Raw genomic sequence first — 16,615 nt, forward strand, 5'->3', positions numbered from 1 at the left:
TCGTAGCATTTACAGAAGTTGCAGTAGATGTCTCTATCACGAGATTGTCGCATCAGTTCAGTTTATTTCCAGTGACGAGCTGCAACAAATGTCAGGTCTACCTCATACCGCATGCAGCTATTTACAATCAAGCTCATTTCATGTCAACAGTTTATTCCAGTTAAATCAGAAACAACGTGTTTTCATTTCTAATTGTAATGCAATACAGTATGGCCAGTTGATCATATAACACCAATTGGTAAAAAGCTTCATGACATAATTAAAATAAGCTGTCTTATTCACCCTATTGGAGTGCATGTTGCTAAACACTGATCTGTGACCTCACATTTCAGCGCTCCATCTCAAGGCTTTCCACAGGTCATTTTAAACCTGAGAATGCCAAAATAAAGCATAAGAGAAACCTGATATTTCTGGGTCCTGAACTCCCTGAGTAAAAATAGGTCGCAATTAACGTCACTGCTGCTGGGCAGCGGTGGAGACAGGGCACCCACCTTGCTAATTTTAGGGAACTTTCTTCCCTAGCTTCAGCTCTGAAAATGGGAATACGGTAACGTAATACTGGGAGGCGGGGTGAGTGGCAGACAGGACACACTGCCAGCAGCAGGTTGCTTTAACCTTACAGGAAGCGGGCACAGCACTGAATATATATATTGCCGGATGCTCAACCTCAGATATTTATTAGCTGCTAACGTGCTTTTACTGAAGCAGGTGTCTTGTTCAAAATGTTAGATGATACCAGATGGCAAACTGCTCATCCCATGCAGCAACTCACCCCAGCTGTCATTAAGCTGAAATTGATGGCTGTCTTATTTCAGAAGGTGCTTTCCCGCTGTCTTAACCTTAACTGTTTGTGGAAAATCCACAAAACGAATGGAATTTGTTTTACCTTTTATTTGCTGTTTTCCCTAAACATTTTGAAATTTTACTTGCAATTCTTAAACTGAGCCTGATCTAAAGTGGCTTATTTACTATTCAAAGGACACTTTTGTCCTTATTTGCAGAAAAATGGCAGCAGAAATCTCAAACTTTGACTTAGCAGTTCAGTCTGAATTTAATAAGTGGTCTAAATTAACGTTCAAACACAACCTGTGAAACAGCCTCTATGCCAGTCAGCCAAATCAGAAACCAGCTGCACTCCTGAAACTTCATGATCTCTGCCACATACAAATCATAAAACTTGACAAATGTACAAGCATTTTTAAAAAGAATATTTTTATTAAAACAGCCAAAACATCATTTGAAAACAATTCTCAGAAAAAATTATTTGCATCTGTTAAATTCTAACATTTTAAAATAAGAAAAAAAAAAGTGAGGAATATTTAGTTGTCGAGCAAACATGAAAAGTATAGATATGATGAAGTGATATCAATTTACCTTAGTACTTGTTGGAGAAACAGATTTGTTGGAGGTGGTGATATTTTTGGCTGTAAAACCATCTTTATGACACATTATGACACATAACCCTGAACTTATGACCTCTCAGAAGACAGTTATTAAGGCTGGGTTTAAATCCACGTGTGTTTGGGTGAGATATTTTTTGGGATATTTTTAGTTATTAAATTAAGCTTCTTTTTATTCCATTTTGTTAATGTGACACAGTTATGACAAAAACAAAAAAAACAAAAACTTCCACAGACTGAAAGCTTTTGTGCTCTCCTATCTCCACAAACACTCTGTTTGTTATAATAGAATGTGCCCACTAGATGTCAGTAGCAACAAAGAAAGGTAATGAAACCAGAACCCTTTGTTTCTTAAACGCTTTGTGAAAGGCTGGAAAAATTGCTGCTTTTAGTCTGAAAAATGATGGCAGTTATCTGATTTGCAGGTCTTTTTATATATATATATTTTTTAACAAACTTTGTCAATTTCCATGTCAACAAATTCAAAGAAAATGGCTCTTAGCACACTGCTAGGGGGTACATATGTGTTGGTAACGCAGCTAAATGATGATGAATCTTGGTTGACTGGAGAGTGGCTGATTCTCATTCTGTCTGCAGAGGGTTGCCAGGGGGTCAGCGGCGAGAAATAAAACCTACGTTGAGAAATCTAGTTGTGTCAGAACGACCTGCATCGCCACACTAACAACACCTTAGATTTTGCCCTTGTGGCTGCTAATTCTGTCATGCTGTGTAACCTAAATAACACCAAACCTTCAACAACAACAAAAAAAAAAGACAAAAGCAAAAAGTCAGTTCTTATATTTCTGGTAATCTATTATCAAAGCTAAGGGGTTTGCTTCGGTTATAGCTTTGTTTCCATACTTACAAGCCCTGTTGGGTTGCAGCGCAGAGTATTAACGACTAGAGGAGCACAATGAATGATGACATCATCCTTGTCTTTCACCAACTGCTCACACACAAGCAGAAGAAGACTCGAGTAGGTATAAAAATGCAAAGATTGAAATGTGAACAAATTACCGGTTATCAGTGATTATAAATTGCACTTGATGGCACATGTACAACAGAAATGCCAATATAACAGACAATCACAAAATTAATAAACCAAAGTTCATCAGGCACATTTTATAAGGCATATTGTTCTGTTGAATTGCTTTCATGAAGTTAGCGGGAACGCATATAAAAAGACAAATTTCATTATTTTTCTTTATTCATTATTTCATTTTCAAGGTTAAAAACATTCTCCCAATTCTGTTCCAAGTTAAACAAAATATGTCTGAACTCAGAGAATAATGCATGTTTATACTGGAAAGAAATGTAATTATTTTTGTACAAAGAGATATATTTCAATAATTTATAGCTTTTCTGATTAAGCGTTGATTTTTTTTTTAAATCTCCTCTCCAAGTGATGTTCATCAAATTTGAATTTCAAAGTGAAGTTGATTTGTTTCAGGAAATTCTCTAAAGTTTTAAGATGCATATTTGATCTTGATTAATTGCAAACATTATTTGTCAAAAGTTCACTTCTGTTCATTTTGATGAAAACCAATTAGGTTCTCGTTGAATATTACATACGATGTATAAAATTATTATTCGGTCACTCAAATGTGAGTCTACTTATAAGTTTTGAGTGTACAGTAGAGTGTCTACACTCAAAACCTTGTTCAGATATCTTTTGGATGAATCACTGCATCAGTGCAGAGTAACATGGTGGCGACCAACCTCCACATTACTCTGCTCTTGAAGAAGGCCAGGTCTCTTTAATCTTCATTTCTGAATAAAGTGAAATTTTACTTTCATTTGAAATGAGGCACAGTGAAATCCACGTTCTCTTCAAGTTGAGTAAGACACTTCTGACACCTTTAGTTCACGAGTAGCTTAAGGCACAAGGAATGTGGCAATTGTCAACACCATGGCCTTCAGGTCGTACTGCTACCTGTTCACCTTTTTCTACCCCACTTTTTCCTTTCACTAAATTTTAATTTACGTGCCTGACCACAGCACTCTGTCAGCAATTAACTGTTCTTGCTCACGCTACTACTTTCTGAAACTGTCAGTGAGCTCTAATTACTAAAATGTCCAACGGACAACTGTCACATCAGCCGTTTACCCGGCAGTGATTGTTGTTAATGACATTTCTGTTTTTAAACTCCTAATTGCTTTAATGGAAAATTCCAATCTTCTGAGAATCTTAATTGTGGATTTTCATTAGTTTTAAAATAAAGTCTTGGAGTTTAAGAGACATAAATGCTTGCAATACAGCACTGTGTGTGTGTTATACTGGTGATATCTATTTTACAGTCACACAAAAGGATGTAAAGTGGTTGATTTCAAACATATGTAAAATAGGCTCATTAGATTAAATTATTATTATTATTATTATTATTATTATTATTATTATTATTATTATTATTATTATTATTATTATTATTATTATTATTATTATGCTGCCGTCTTCTATTGTTTTATAGCAAAATTCCTGACCAAGAGGAATGAAAAGTCCGGCCATACTGTACGTCTGCTCTGTGGGAGTTAAGACTGGACACTCTGATTCTCTATTGTTGCCAGCAGATATAATTAGCCGAAGCATTATGGCAATCTACGAAGTTGGAAGGTGCTTATCTTCAGTTTGGCCCGTCGGGAACACAGTGGGAGGTAGCGGGGGGGGGATACGACACACCAATACACAGTAGCAAGGTGCCTCAGCATCCACCTCCATGCGCCCGTCAGCGATCCGGGGACAGCCGGGGGGTGGTGGAGTGGATGCGAGCTGGTAATGGGGGTAATTGGGGTGATGGGGGATACGGTTGCTATTGGAGATGCTGGCTGCATCACGTCATGTGTTGGAGGGGAGACGGGGAGGAGGAGGAGGCGAGAGCACCGGTAAGAGATAGGAGGAGCAGGGAGGGGGAGGAGAGAGAGAGAGAGGGAGAGAGAGACTGAAAGAGAGGAGGGCATTAACCAAGAAAGCAGGGAGCAGAGCATCGAGCCAGCAGCAGCTATTTGAGGCCCCCGTTCCCGCGATCAGCAATGCTCCTCCGACAGATAGGTTGAGAGCGGCTGCCCCGTGACCCGCTGCGCTCCGGAGAAGCCCGATCACATCTGACAGCCAGGAGGGAGGAAAGACAGCGGCGATGTGAGCATGCAGCCTCCTCCACAAAGGCAGACCTTCTTCTGAGCGGAGCTCCGCTGCTGCCACTGGATTATAGTCATCCTCGCTGTTTCCAAGGAGGCTTCCTGCTGCCAACATCCCCACATGAATTTAGCAAACTGTCAAGAAACGGAGCACTTCCTTACCAAGGTGAGCGGCACTCTGCATTGTTTTTTTTGTTTTTTTGTGTATTTTTTTTTTTTTTTTACTGTTAATACACGGGGCAGCGGTGCACACCCCACCCACCCAGGCTGGTTATTCTCACTTGTCGAGTAGAAACTAAAGAAGGAAGCGTTTTCTGAAATTGTTTTATTCCACATTGACAGTCAGTGTTCTTTGTGTTTTTCTCCCCCCTCCATCCCACTCTCTAAACCCTGATCTCAGTCTGAATTAAAGATTAGGGTCTGACTGGCAAACGCGTCTGAGTGTGTTCCCCTGTCACCTTCTTCTCATTGTTGGCTGGGCATCAGCGTGAAGGGACCAGTGCAGACTGGCAGAGCCTTTGTTTCACATCCTCTCTCATTTATAGTGGCTTTTTTTTTTCTGATGGCACTATTGAAAGAAGGGAGAGTGACAATTAGTTTAGCTTTTATGCCTCATTAACAGCTGTATAATGGAGAGTTATTTAGCAGGAGAAAATGGAGGAGGGGGGAGGGGGGGAGAGGAGAAAAATACCCAACATAACAACTTGAATATTCATTTAAAAGAAGAAGTCAGGAAATTCTGCTATGTTTTATTCATATTTGGCTGCAAACTAAAAATCCCATTATGATAATGTGATTTTGTACTCTTCTCACGAGGCAATCATAGACACATTATGAATGCATATGGGCCATTAAACTAATATTAGAATGACTTTAGGTGTGGAAGGCACCAGGTGGCGAAGCGGATGGACTTATTTGGAAAGACAATAGAGCGGCTGCTGCATCTGCTGCTCTGTAGCAATGCCTAAACTAAACCCATTTCCATACATAGCCACTGTTTCTGAGACCTCCTTATTAGTGTTTGGAATTGCACTTTGAAGGATTTGTTTTTAACAGAGCCACTTAAGCGTACAAGGCAAAATGTAATTTAATGATACATCTATTGGAGCTGACACATTTTTCCGAGGGCTGCTGTTTGTTTGGAGGAGTTTAATCGTATAAACTCTTAATGCGTGTTTAAGGTTTTTTGTTGCTTCCGCTGTGTGGCTTTCCGTAAAGTGGAAAATTGCACTGCTGTGGTGAATCCGAGGGAGGTCTTCCTCCTCGCACACAAATGGACCGTTTTTTTTTGTTTTTGTTTTTTTTTTTCCTCAGAGGCAGTGTGTGTTTGCTGGTTATTCTTCCAGACCATTTCCACACCACTAATTATTTTAATCAGTCATTTTTACGCATGGATTCCTGTCTTTAGGAGAACATCCCTGGTGATTTTTACTTTGTCTTCCACCTTCACTCTTGTCAACAAAAAGGACGCACAAGAAGCTGTGATGTTGGGGAGAAAGGCACAGATCTTAGGGCTTACATAATTCTGAAAGGGAGAAGTCACAGTGAAGCAGAATGAAAGGCTGTCATTTGGATTAAATATTTACGTCCAGGAGTCTGGACATGCTTGGTGCCACATGGATTCCATCTTGAAGCTGTCAGGTGCAGAGCCTTATGAAATGATGGCATGACTTGTGATGGTATGCACAAAAAATCATGCCACCCTGTGGTTTCAGTGGTTTTCTGTCCCATCTGTACAGCAAAGCAGCTTGCGTTTCACGTCGAAGGCTTCATTGAAGATTTATTTCCAGTCTTTCACTAACTGCTTCGCGCTCTGTGTCTCTCTTCTCATGTGACCCGTTCCTTCCGTCTTCGGGGTTTCGTCAGAATATCTTAGACGCTCTCAGTTAGGGGGTTTGCTGTGCACCAGTCAGCCGGCAGGAAGGAGAACATCAACTTTGATACCACCTGTATTACAAGCAAGACAGACACTTTGTTGTTGTCTAGGCATTGATATTAATTGACCTTTTCAAAGCCATCCAAGCAGCAATGTTTTGGCTCCTCTCTGCTTCCTGTCTTGTTGATGCAAGGCTCACTGGAAAATAATCCGCAGCCATCCAGCATTCAGAACATTGCTCGGGCAACTCCTGTTAACGTGTTTTATCAACAACCGCTAGTGGTTTTTGATGACGATGTCGGTGCAGCAATTTTTATTCCCAATTTTGTTTGAAGGTTTGAAAAAATTATTACTTGTAGTTGTCCAGTCGGGAGCCTGCGTGAGATTCCCAAAGTACAACAACCTTGAATAGAAATACTGCAGTTTCAACATACTTTATATGGTACCACAAACCATATAAACCATATAATTTATTTATACATTTAAAATCATTTCCCTTTTAAAATATTTAAATTAAAAGAGAGCTCTGTAAAATCTTCAGACTTTGTTATTGTTATTATTAGCAATGGTGATTAGCCATTGGATTACTGATACAAAAATGAAATTTTGTGGTTATTTGAGTACCGCAGTTAATAGCAGTACTGATGGGGTGTTTCTGTCTATGCAATTAATTATTTTATCCATAATAGAACCTTGAGAGCTGCTAGAGTAATTAATATGCAGATGCAACTGAAGCAAGAAATATATACTGTTGCAAACTGCATGCAGACTACTGAGTACAATGTGATCATGTCAGTTTATTTCACTGCTACCCATAACAATTCAATATCTTCATTTATATAGACCACTTACTAACAATGGATTGGATTAAAATTGTTTCTAGTCAATGCATGCAATATAGAAACATAAAAAGGCAGGAATGCATGAACTAAATGTAGTTTTTGTGACATTTGTCAAAAGTGAACAGAGTCACTTTATGGTACAGTTCTCACTTTATGAGATGTCCATCCCCGCTGTGTAAGGTTGGGGTCCAACCTTATATGTAGTTCTTCAGTTCTAAAGTCTTTAGTCCCTACTCTGACTGAAAATTTGGACAAATTTGGTGATATTGGTTTTGTGATTTCATCACTTACAAAGTTCACACATATTAGATCTTCTTAAATGGCGTGTTTTCTCATCTTTCCCATTCCCACAGTAACTGCAGTGTCGATTTCCACCTAAACACACAATTAGGCTGAAAAATTATTTTTAAAAAGACATGTGTATAACAACATTCATATTGCTAAACTGAAGAACAGAAAAGGCTAGGTGATGATTAGGACAAACCCGGATAAAGGAAACAGATTATTATCAAGAGTCTACACGCTGAAGTCAAAGACTTAAATGTAAGCAAAGATTAAAAGGGATAACACGAAGATGATTAAAATAAGAGAAAATGGCTGAAATACAGTAGGAGTTCAGTGCATGTAGGATATGATAAAGCCATTGTAATAACTATTTCCATTGAGATTAAGCCTGCAATCAACAAAATTATGTTTTCATTCCAAATAGATGCGACTGCTTGGAACAACATGAAACATAAAGGTACATACTACGGTATGTAAAAATCATAGCATGAGGTAGCATGGGCTGCACAATGTGAATTGCAAATAAGCAGATAAATCATTTATATTTACATAAACACATGTTAGACATCCTATATATGTGGCAAAACCTGTTCCAGTGCTTGCTTATGTAAATATGCATCTGAGTCTCAGTCTGTTCACTCTAAAGGATCACTCTGCCGCTCCAGACCCATAATTATTACCTTTTCCTTCAACCGCAAGGCCATTCGCAATTACACGTGTGCTCATCACGCCTCTGTGTGTGTATATATGTGCATATATGAGTGAAGGCCAAGAGATAGGTTGTGACTTGACTGATGCCCTTCTCCCGATGAATCACAAATTCTGATGTGTCAGCACGGATGAATAATGCACGCCGCTCCGCTACCTCTCCTCCTCCTCTGTCTCTATTCTCCACCTCTTGTCTTCAGCCATTTTCCTCTCCTCTCATCATCTCTGCCACATCTGAAGACATTGTTATCCTGCTTTTCTGCCCCACCCCCTTTCCTCATCTCCTGTCTCATGCTAAAAAGGAAGCTAGTGTTGATGCTTCCTCGCTGTCCTCTGGTCAACCCTCACTCTCGCCTCCAACAGCTAGCTCATTCTTCCCGCCCTGTTCCACACAAGTGACTTTTGTGGAGTCTTCGCTGCATCCCAGAGCCCATGTTCTGAGCTCCCCCTGTTTGCATCGACGCCGGCCAAAACGTGGATGTGCTGAGTTCATTACCTAATCACGGGTGGAGACATCTATTGACGTTGCTTGACTGTTACATCTCTGACTGACAAGGGTCATTAGCTGAGTGGGACTGACGGACAAAAGGGCTGAAAAAGCAGAAGGCAAACTGACTAATCAGAACCTGGAAAAAGAGAGCACTGTCAGCTTTGAAGTGTGCAGTTAGCTGCCAATAAATGGAGAACTGGTGGAATATATCCATCCTGCTTAAAGCGCCTCAGATATCCTCAGGTGTATATTCAGCCCTCGCAGTAAGAACCTCTCTCACTGCATGCATAGTGCAAGGTTCGGTTAAAATCATTTGCATTGGAAGGAGGCCAAAGTTGGCAACTCCGATTTTGCAGAACATAAAATTATATGACTTCACTGGGCTTTCTTTATTTCATGGAACGAAGCCACGTGGATAGTAAAACTTTCAGTAAAATTGTCACTGTATGGCATATATAAATTTTTTCCAACTCATTTATGCAATTTTATTACGTTGCCTATGGGAAAGAACATGACAGGATTATGCGAGTATGCATAATGTTGTGTTGTACTTGAAACTCACCGATCAATAATAGTGAACCCGGTCTCTCTAAATAAAGTTTAACATTCGCTCTACATTCAAATATGTGTTAGTCACTTACAGCAGCTTTAATTAAAGTTCTGAAAATATTTGTAAAAGTAAAACATATAATAATATTTTAATCAAAAACCGCAAGTGTGTAAGGTTAAATAACTTTGCTCCACAATTTGGCCTCATTTTATATGCAGAGTCCTATAAATATGCAAATTAGCCCTACCTCTGTGCCCATTACTCACCTCTATGCATCTTCTCACCCTCAACTCTACTCAAACACTCTTGACTCTTTGGCTTGTTATTGAACACCTAATAATGTTTTGCTAATGTCCAATAAACCAAGTCCGACGCAACAAGCTGCTGGGTTGTCTTCTCTGCTGTTTTCTCACTCTCACCTTAACTCTACATGGAGGCAAACCTGCCACCTGTGCAGGGTGTTCCATCTATTGACAGCTGGCCATAGGCACCAACTCCCCAGAAACTTTGCAAGGATTAAAGATGATATGGGGGTCTATGTCCACTTACATTCAAAAGTTTAAAATAATATAAAACAACCTGGGGCTTGATATAGCTAATTTTAAGTGGTTATATGCAAATAGACTGGATCACTGACTGGGACTCAAAACTGCAATATGTGGACAAGTCAAACCTGGGTTGAGTTGTTCATCTCTGAAAAGCTTTTCATACGTCTCTAAACGACGGCTGACAGTTCAGGAACAACTTAGTTGCGTCAGTGAAACAGCCTGGCTTCTAGAGGGTTACCTTACAGAATGGAACAGGGATTATTTCAAGGAAACTTATGGTTCCATTATATCATCGCAGCTCACAGAGAGAAAACTTCAAAGCAAGAAGATTAAACTCCTCTGAGAGTCAGCAGCAACTCACCGTGATAAGTGAGTTGAAGTGTGCGCAGATACAGGTGGGGGCGAGGGGAGGATGGAGTGGCATTTTGAATGCAGCCTCACATCTGTTTGTGGCATTTCATGATCACTTTGTCTTCACCACACTGTGGGGCGAGGATCCTAGTTCGGATGAAGTATTTGACGGAGGCAAGAGTAATAGCCAGCCATTCGTGGGAAGTGTCCGGGTGCAAGTCTGTTACCCTTGACATGCATTTCATCTCTTCACTTACCTCGATGCACTCCCCATCTGATTTTGGCTTTGAGACAGAGGACAAATGCACTTTTTCTGGCCCATTAGTCCCGTTTTCAATTCTATTCACAACTTTATCGTCCCTCAAGGAGAAATTCATTTGCCGTCGCAAATCTCATCTCCATCAGGAAGTCATGCAATGGCTGGTTAGTGATGGAACCGCTAAGGCTGGTTGCATGTGTAGTCCTTAAATGGGGTCTGTTCACGAGCACGCATACTTTAAAAAAAACAAAAACACAACAACAACTCTGTGTCAGTCTTGTTTATACTTGTGTCTATTTTTTAATACCCAAAAGAAAAACATATTTTTAACCTATTTAAAAATAAAAAAATATATAATTTTCAAATTCATGTACTGTTGTTGTTGTTGTTCTGTTTAATTTTTGTGTTTTTAATTAGTCAATTTAAATGGACTAATTTACATTTACTAAAGAATACATACCGTAAATCCGTCTATTTATGGTCTTTAAAAGGAATGTTGAGAGCCAACATTTTTTCTATAACCTGAGGGTAGTGAAATGTTGAGAAACTTTACATTTTTTCCAGCTTTACAAATTTGGTTTTACCTTTAACTAGATTCCAAGCAACACAGAGTGTGCAGTGTATTTTAATTCCTTAATAAACTATCTCTGTGTTGTTGCAGAACAGTTCTTGCTGTTGTGGAGCTAATGAGCTCTCAGTGGACAGCCTATCATGTGATCATGGCAGACAGGTGATACCATAGTAGCACAAATACACAGGAGGGAAAGGGCGAGAGAAAGAGAGACAGGGCTTCTAGGCAAACACAATAATATGCCTCCAGGAAACGAATAAGGATGCTCTCCCGAAGGGATCTTTATGTAAAAATAAATGGTTGGTTCAAGACTGCAGCAGGCAAGAAAACTTGGAATAGAAAATTGAAGACTAGAGATGACAGAACGATGTTGTGCAAGGAAATTTTAATTGGCATCTGATTTTGAAGTAATTTTCAATTTATAAACCAATTCTAAAATGAATCCGGCATGCTGTGCGGCTCAGTTGGTAGAGCAGACGCACCATGTGCACAGGCTACAGTCCTCGACACAGCTCCTGTTCTCGGGCCATTTGCTGTCTCTTCTTTCTCTCTTCACCGACTTTTCTATTAAATTCCTGTTGCATACAGGACACTAGTACTACAAAAGTTTCAAACAAAATGAATCCACCTGAAAGAAAGTTACAAAACATCAAGTAGAATGTTTCACATACGCAAATAGCGATGGATTGAACTGCAGCTAAAGCCTTTTAAACGAAATGCCAAAGAAAGTGTCAGAGTGACGGCGGTGACAGCATGTTACACAGTAACAGTCACGCCTGAACCTAACCCCAAGTTCAGGCCATGTCAGGCCTAGATTATATGCTTCATGTTTGGACAGGGTCAGGCTCAGGCTTCTGTGATGCTTTTTGAATATACCTTCAATACATACGATAGAGAAAATGGATCAGAATGCACAATATAAGGTTGTGTTAATCTACTATTGTAGTCTAAATAGAGCAGAAGACATTTACTCTATTGAAAAAAGAAAGTAAGGTGCAGGAGTTTAATCGCAGTGGACTGAACACGTAATGCGCAGTTGGCCTCGCCCTGCACTCTTCCCAGAAGATTTGCACTGTATTCACCCTGCAGTTACAAGGAGTGACGAAATGGAGCTGGAAGACGTTATAAAAACAAAAGCTAAAATTGGGACACTGCTAAGCCAGCATAGTGCAGTCAGAGGTTTGTTAGTAAACTGGCAACAACTTAAGGTACTTTGGGCTTGGGCCTCTTATTACATTTAATTAGTCGGGTTTGATTGAGATGGACACAATGTCTCTGGGCTTGGCTTGAGTCGAATCAGATTTTTTTTTTTTAGCCCTGATCTAAACTTTTGGGAAAAAGACTTAACAACTAAACTAAGATGGGCAAAATGTATATGGTGTCTATCTCATACTTTTACTCAAGCTATTTTGATGTGTGAACAATCAAAAGACCAACAAAGATAAATTCAACTTTGCTTTTATTTTCAATTATGATGTAAATATAACGAACCTGCCATGAAAATCTCCCACCGACTCATGGCTGGGAGATTTATTTAAGAAGGAAGCTATTCTGGGGGGAAGAGAATTAAGACTAGGTGCCATGTATAGTTAATGAAGCCAAACTGATATATAGAGAGATAGTCAAATTTATAACAATGACATCCAGGAGGATGAAGGAGCTGTCTGTTGTCAGAATCCCTTAGTCCAGCTTCATGAGAAGCTCTCTAATTGGCTGCCTCGTGTCTTAACTGGCACTGCGTGTTTCTTGGGTGTGTGGTGTGTCTGGTCTTCAAAATATATAGTTTTTAGTTGTTTCTTTCTTTTTTCCTTTGCATTAATTAAACAAGCAGTCCTATTAGTTAAGTTAAATTATTCCTGTCACCTAATTAGACAATTGTATGGATTTCTCGTTTTCGTATGCCAGAACTGTTTAACTATTAGAAATGTACATGCAAGTGCATAATTACGTGGACATCAGTATGTATGTACCGTGTTCTCCAGCTAGGATAAGTGTCTTTGCCAGTCTCGGCAATGCTAATTGGACAGGGAGTTAACAAGGATTCAAGCATCAGCCTGCGTAATGAGCCGCTGCACAGATGATCGGCTGCGTCTGAGGAGGAGGAAGCAGAGTGAGAGGTTGCTCAGAGAGAAACTGCATTAAACGTTCCGGTGCTCGGGAGCTCTGTAGTCTCGTTTCAGTTGACTAAACATTGTGTTGTTTGTATGTGAATGCAAATGCATCTTGCTCTTTCACTGTTGTCAGATTACAGACTTTCACCTGTCAGGCTAAGATGCATGTGGGATTTTTATTTATTTTTTTGTTGCTGCTGTTGTTGCATAAGAGGCAGATTGAAGCTGCAAGGTTTTCAGTCAGCTATGTGACACGTATACCCCTTCCTAAATCCCACTTGGGACATGTCAAGTCACAGAGATTCTTGGAACTGTTGAAATAGGTCTTGAATTTTGTCACCGGTTTACTCTAAGAAATATATTTTCTGAAATTGTGAGTCAGCTCCATTGGGAGAAAATCCTGGCTCAATTCCTAATTTATTACCACTAATAAATTAGGAAAGTAGGCAAGATTAATAGTAGATCTATTCATTCCACATAAAGGTCATGATATGTGATGTGCATATTATGTAGCACTTAACACCATGACCGGATTTAGCAGAAATATGGTATGCCTGAGACAGCGAGAGGATCTCACAATGAGATAACCTTGAATCTCAGTATTTACACATAAAGACTAAGGTAAGATGTAGAACATGATCTAAATGCTTTAATTTAAAGCATGAAGGCAGTTATTTCTATTGTTGTCAAAGCAACACATTAAGCAGTAAAAAAAATTAGTTTAGCCATAGTTAATTTGATCAATTTTATAGGGCTCATTAAATAGATTGTTACACAAGCTGATATTAGGTGAATAATTAGTAGAACCTTCTCCTTGGTTAACAACTCTGCAGTCGGCTGCTTTATACATACACGATTCATAAGAGGTTGACATAACCCTCTGCGTCTGTGTGGACAAGCATACTCAATGTTCATACTATTTTTAGATTACCTAAGAAGCAACCACCTTCCACTCAGAGATGTAGTTTTCTGTACAGCCTCTTAGAGGGCGATATTGCGCTGGTTTATGCAGTATCTAATCAGAAGAGAAGAAGAAAATAACGGCAACGAAAGAATTAACATCAACCAAGCTTGCATTTCCTTGTTGGTCCAGAGAGATAAAGTATCTGCGCTATAAAAACAGTTTTGGTTACGATCTGACTCGTCGTTTTCTTCCGTTGTTGGATGTTTAGCACCCCCTTTAACTGGGAGTCTTATTGTCCCCGACAGCATGCACAGCAAGCTGGGTCTGCAGAGACCCATAGCGAGCTGCAGTTGGCAAGAACACAATGAAATATACATCAATAACAGATCAACAGTGGAAAATTTTCGCAGTCGTGGCCACATGAGGGCAATGGAAATGTTCGGCTGGTACATAAAGAGTTGTATTTATGTCTTGAACAAAGAAGATGAGCATTGTTTGTATGAAGTTAGCATTATTTATTACAGGAGGCGATGATCTTCTCTGGGGTGACCACCTCTTGGGGCGCCACTGGTGGTCAGGTGGACTAAGGTTTCAAATAGACATTAGCTTGTCAATTGTAGCCTTAACACAATGTTCTGTCTAACGCTAGGTTGCAGATATTTTGAAATAGTATATTTGCAGATATACAGTATCTGTAAATATATATTATATCTTATAATAGATATAATATCTATTTTCTAATAGATATAATATATCTATTATAATAGACATAATAATATCTGTTATTTTCAGCAATAATAGATATTACTGAAAATCTATTATTTTCTGGAATCTATTATTTTCAGTAATAGATTCCAGATATTAGATTACAGTGAGTTTATAGAATAGTGAACAAATTCTTTGAGTGGTGAAGAGCTGACAGGTGACTGGATGGACCTGTTAAATTTAGCTGATTTTATTTTATTTTATTTTTTAAATTTAGGACAACCTAATCTGAAAATGGTCATATCCATGAGATCTGTAGTGCTATGAGCAGAGACTATTGCTACCCGTGCCGTTGTGCAGGTGTATCTGCAGAACAGAACATTAAAATATAAAGTCCGGTCTTTTGGTGATTTTGTAATCATAACATTTTAAAACATTCATACACTCAGACACCGGTAACTAGCTCATGCCTATTTATAAGTCATTGAATCATTTAATTTAAATTGATCAATTGTACATATACTGACTCTTCGTTCTATTAACAATGCCTCCTTGCTGTTGTCATCAACTGCAAAACCCTGGAATAATCTGCTCTATATGTACTTTCATTCCGCTCGGTAATGCATTTTCTGCTTAGAGGGATTCGGCCCATCTGTTGCTGCCTCGTCCGAGCCCTGCTCCATCCATTACGAGATGCCTCTTTGTGGCTGTGTCGGACTCGCTTTGACCTTGGATCCCCTTTATATGTGGGTGTGCATTTGCTGCGCCATTGTTGGGCTACAGCAGATTTGCTCTGTCCTGCAGCGATTGAGGTCAAAGAGAAAGTTAGTTTGGTTAATCACTTGTCCTTCTCCGCCTCCCGCTTTGTTCATCATCCTGAATGCATGTGTTGCCTTAGTTTGGAAATATAAATGTAATGAACAAACACTGAAGTACATCCAATTTGAGAAAAATAAAAAAATAAAAATAGGCTTAGACAGAAACTGTAATGCCGGTTTGCAATTTTATTGATGTCCAGCATAAAAAGCTGTGTAAGCATTTTCTCTTAATGCTGGGATTAGATGGAGTGTTACACAGCAAGGATGTTGTTGCAGATTTTAAGATAATTCTCCCTGTTAGCTGTGGGTGATCAATTAATTAAACCCTTGCCTCGAGCAAAACTCATATCCTCTAAAAGACGACCAGAGAGAAAGAGAGAGAGAGATGCAGTCAGATACTGTTTTTAATTTTACTTTCCCAAACATTCTGAGTAGAATGAATTTTCTTTCTATGTTGCTTTTCCACTAAAACTAGGAAAACACGCTGTGTTTCAAACATTATATAACAAAGCTTAAAAGGAATCATCTCTTATTCTCAGTGGAGTCATTGAGAAAACCCACAATCAAGTACCTGCAGGCGCATCAAAAGGGAAGACAAAATGTACAAATGTAGATCTTACAAAAATGTAAATTAAAACTCCAGTGGGAGGAAGTACTACAAAGGGGAAAATAAAGTTTTACTTGGTTTTTCTTTCCTTTTGGACACCTATATCAACTACAAATGGTGTGTGATCTCTTATTATTTCCTAAACTGTGTGTACGTTGCCTCTTTTAAATCTCTTCCTCTTGAGACTGCTTTATTTATCTTGTTGACCATCATGATCATCTGGATCTGGAACTTTCACAAGGTAGAAGCCCAGATATTTGCTATTCTTTCTCTGTGTTTAGTTGAGCTGTCTTGTATATGCTGGTCTTTTCAAGGCCTTAAATGCAAAACGGAACTGTCTAAATGGCATTTATGTTTAAGATGCATCCTTGGTATTGTCTAATTTGGAATAAAAACAGCCATCGTTGTTCTTGTACTGATTGGTGCAAGTCTTTTGTCCTCCAGTCCAGCTCTGTCGA

This window comes from Gambusia affinis, linkage group LG12 (assembly GCF_019740435.1).
Source record: "Gambusia affinis linkage group LG12, SWU_Gaff_1.0, whole genome shotgun sequence".
Lineage (NCBI taxonomy): Eukaryota > Metazoa > Chordata > Actinopteri > Cyprinodontiformes > Poeciliidae > Gambusia > Gambusia affinis.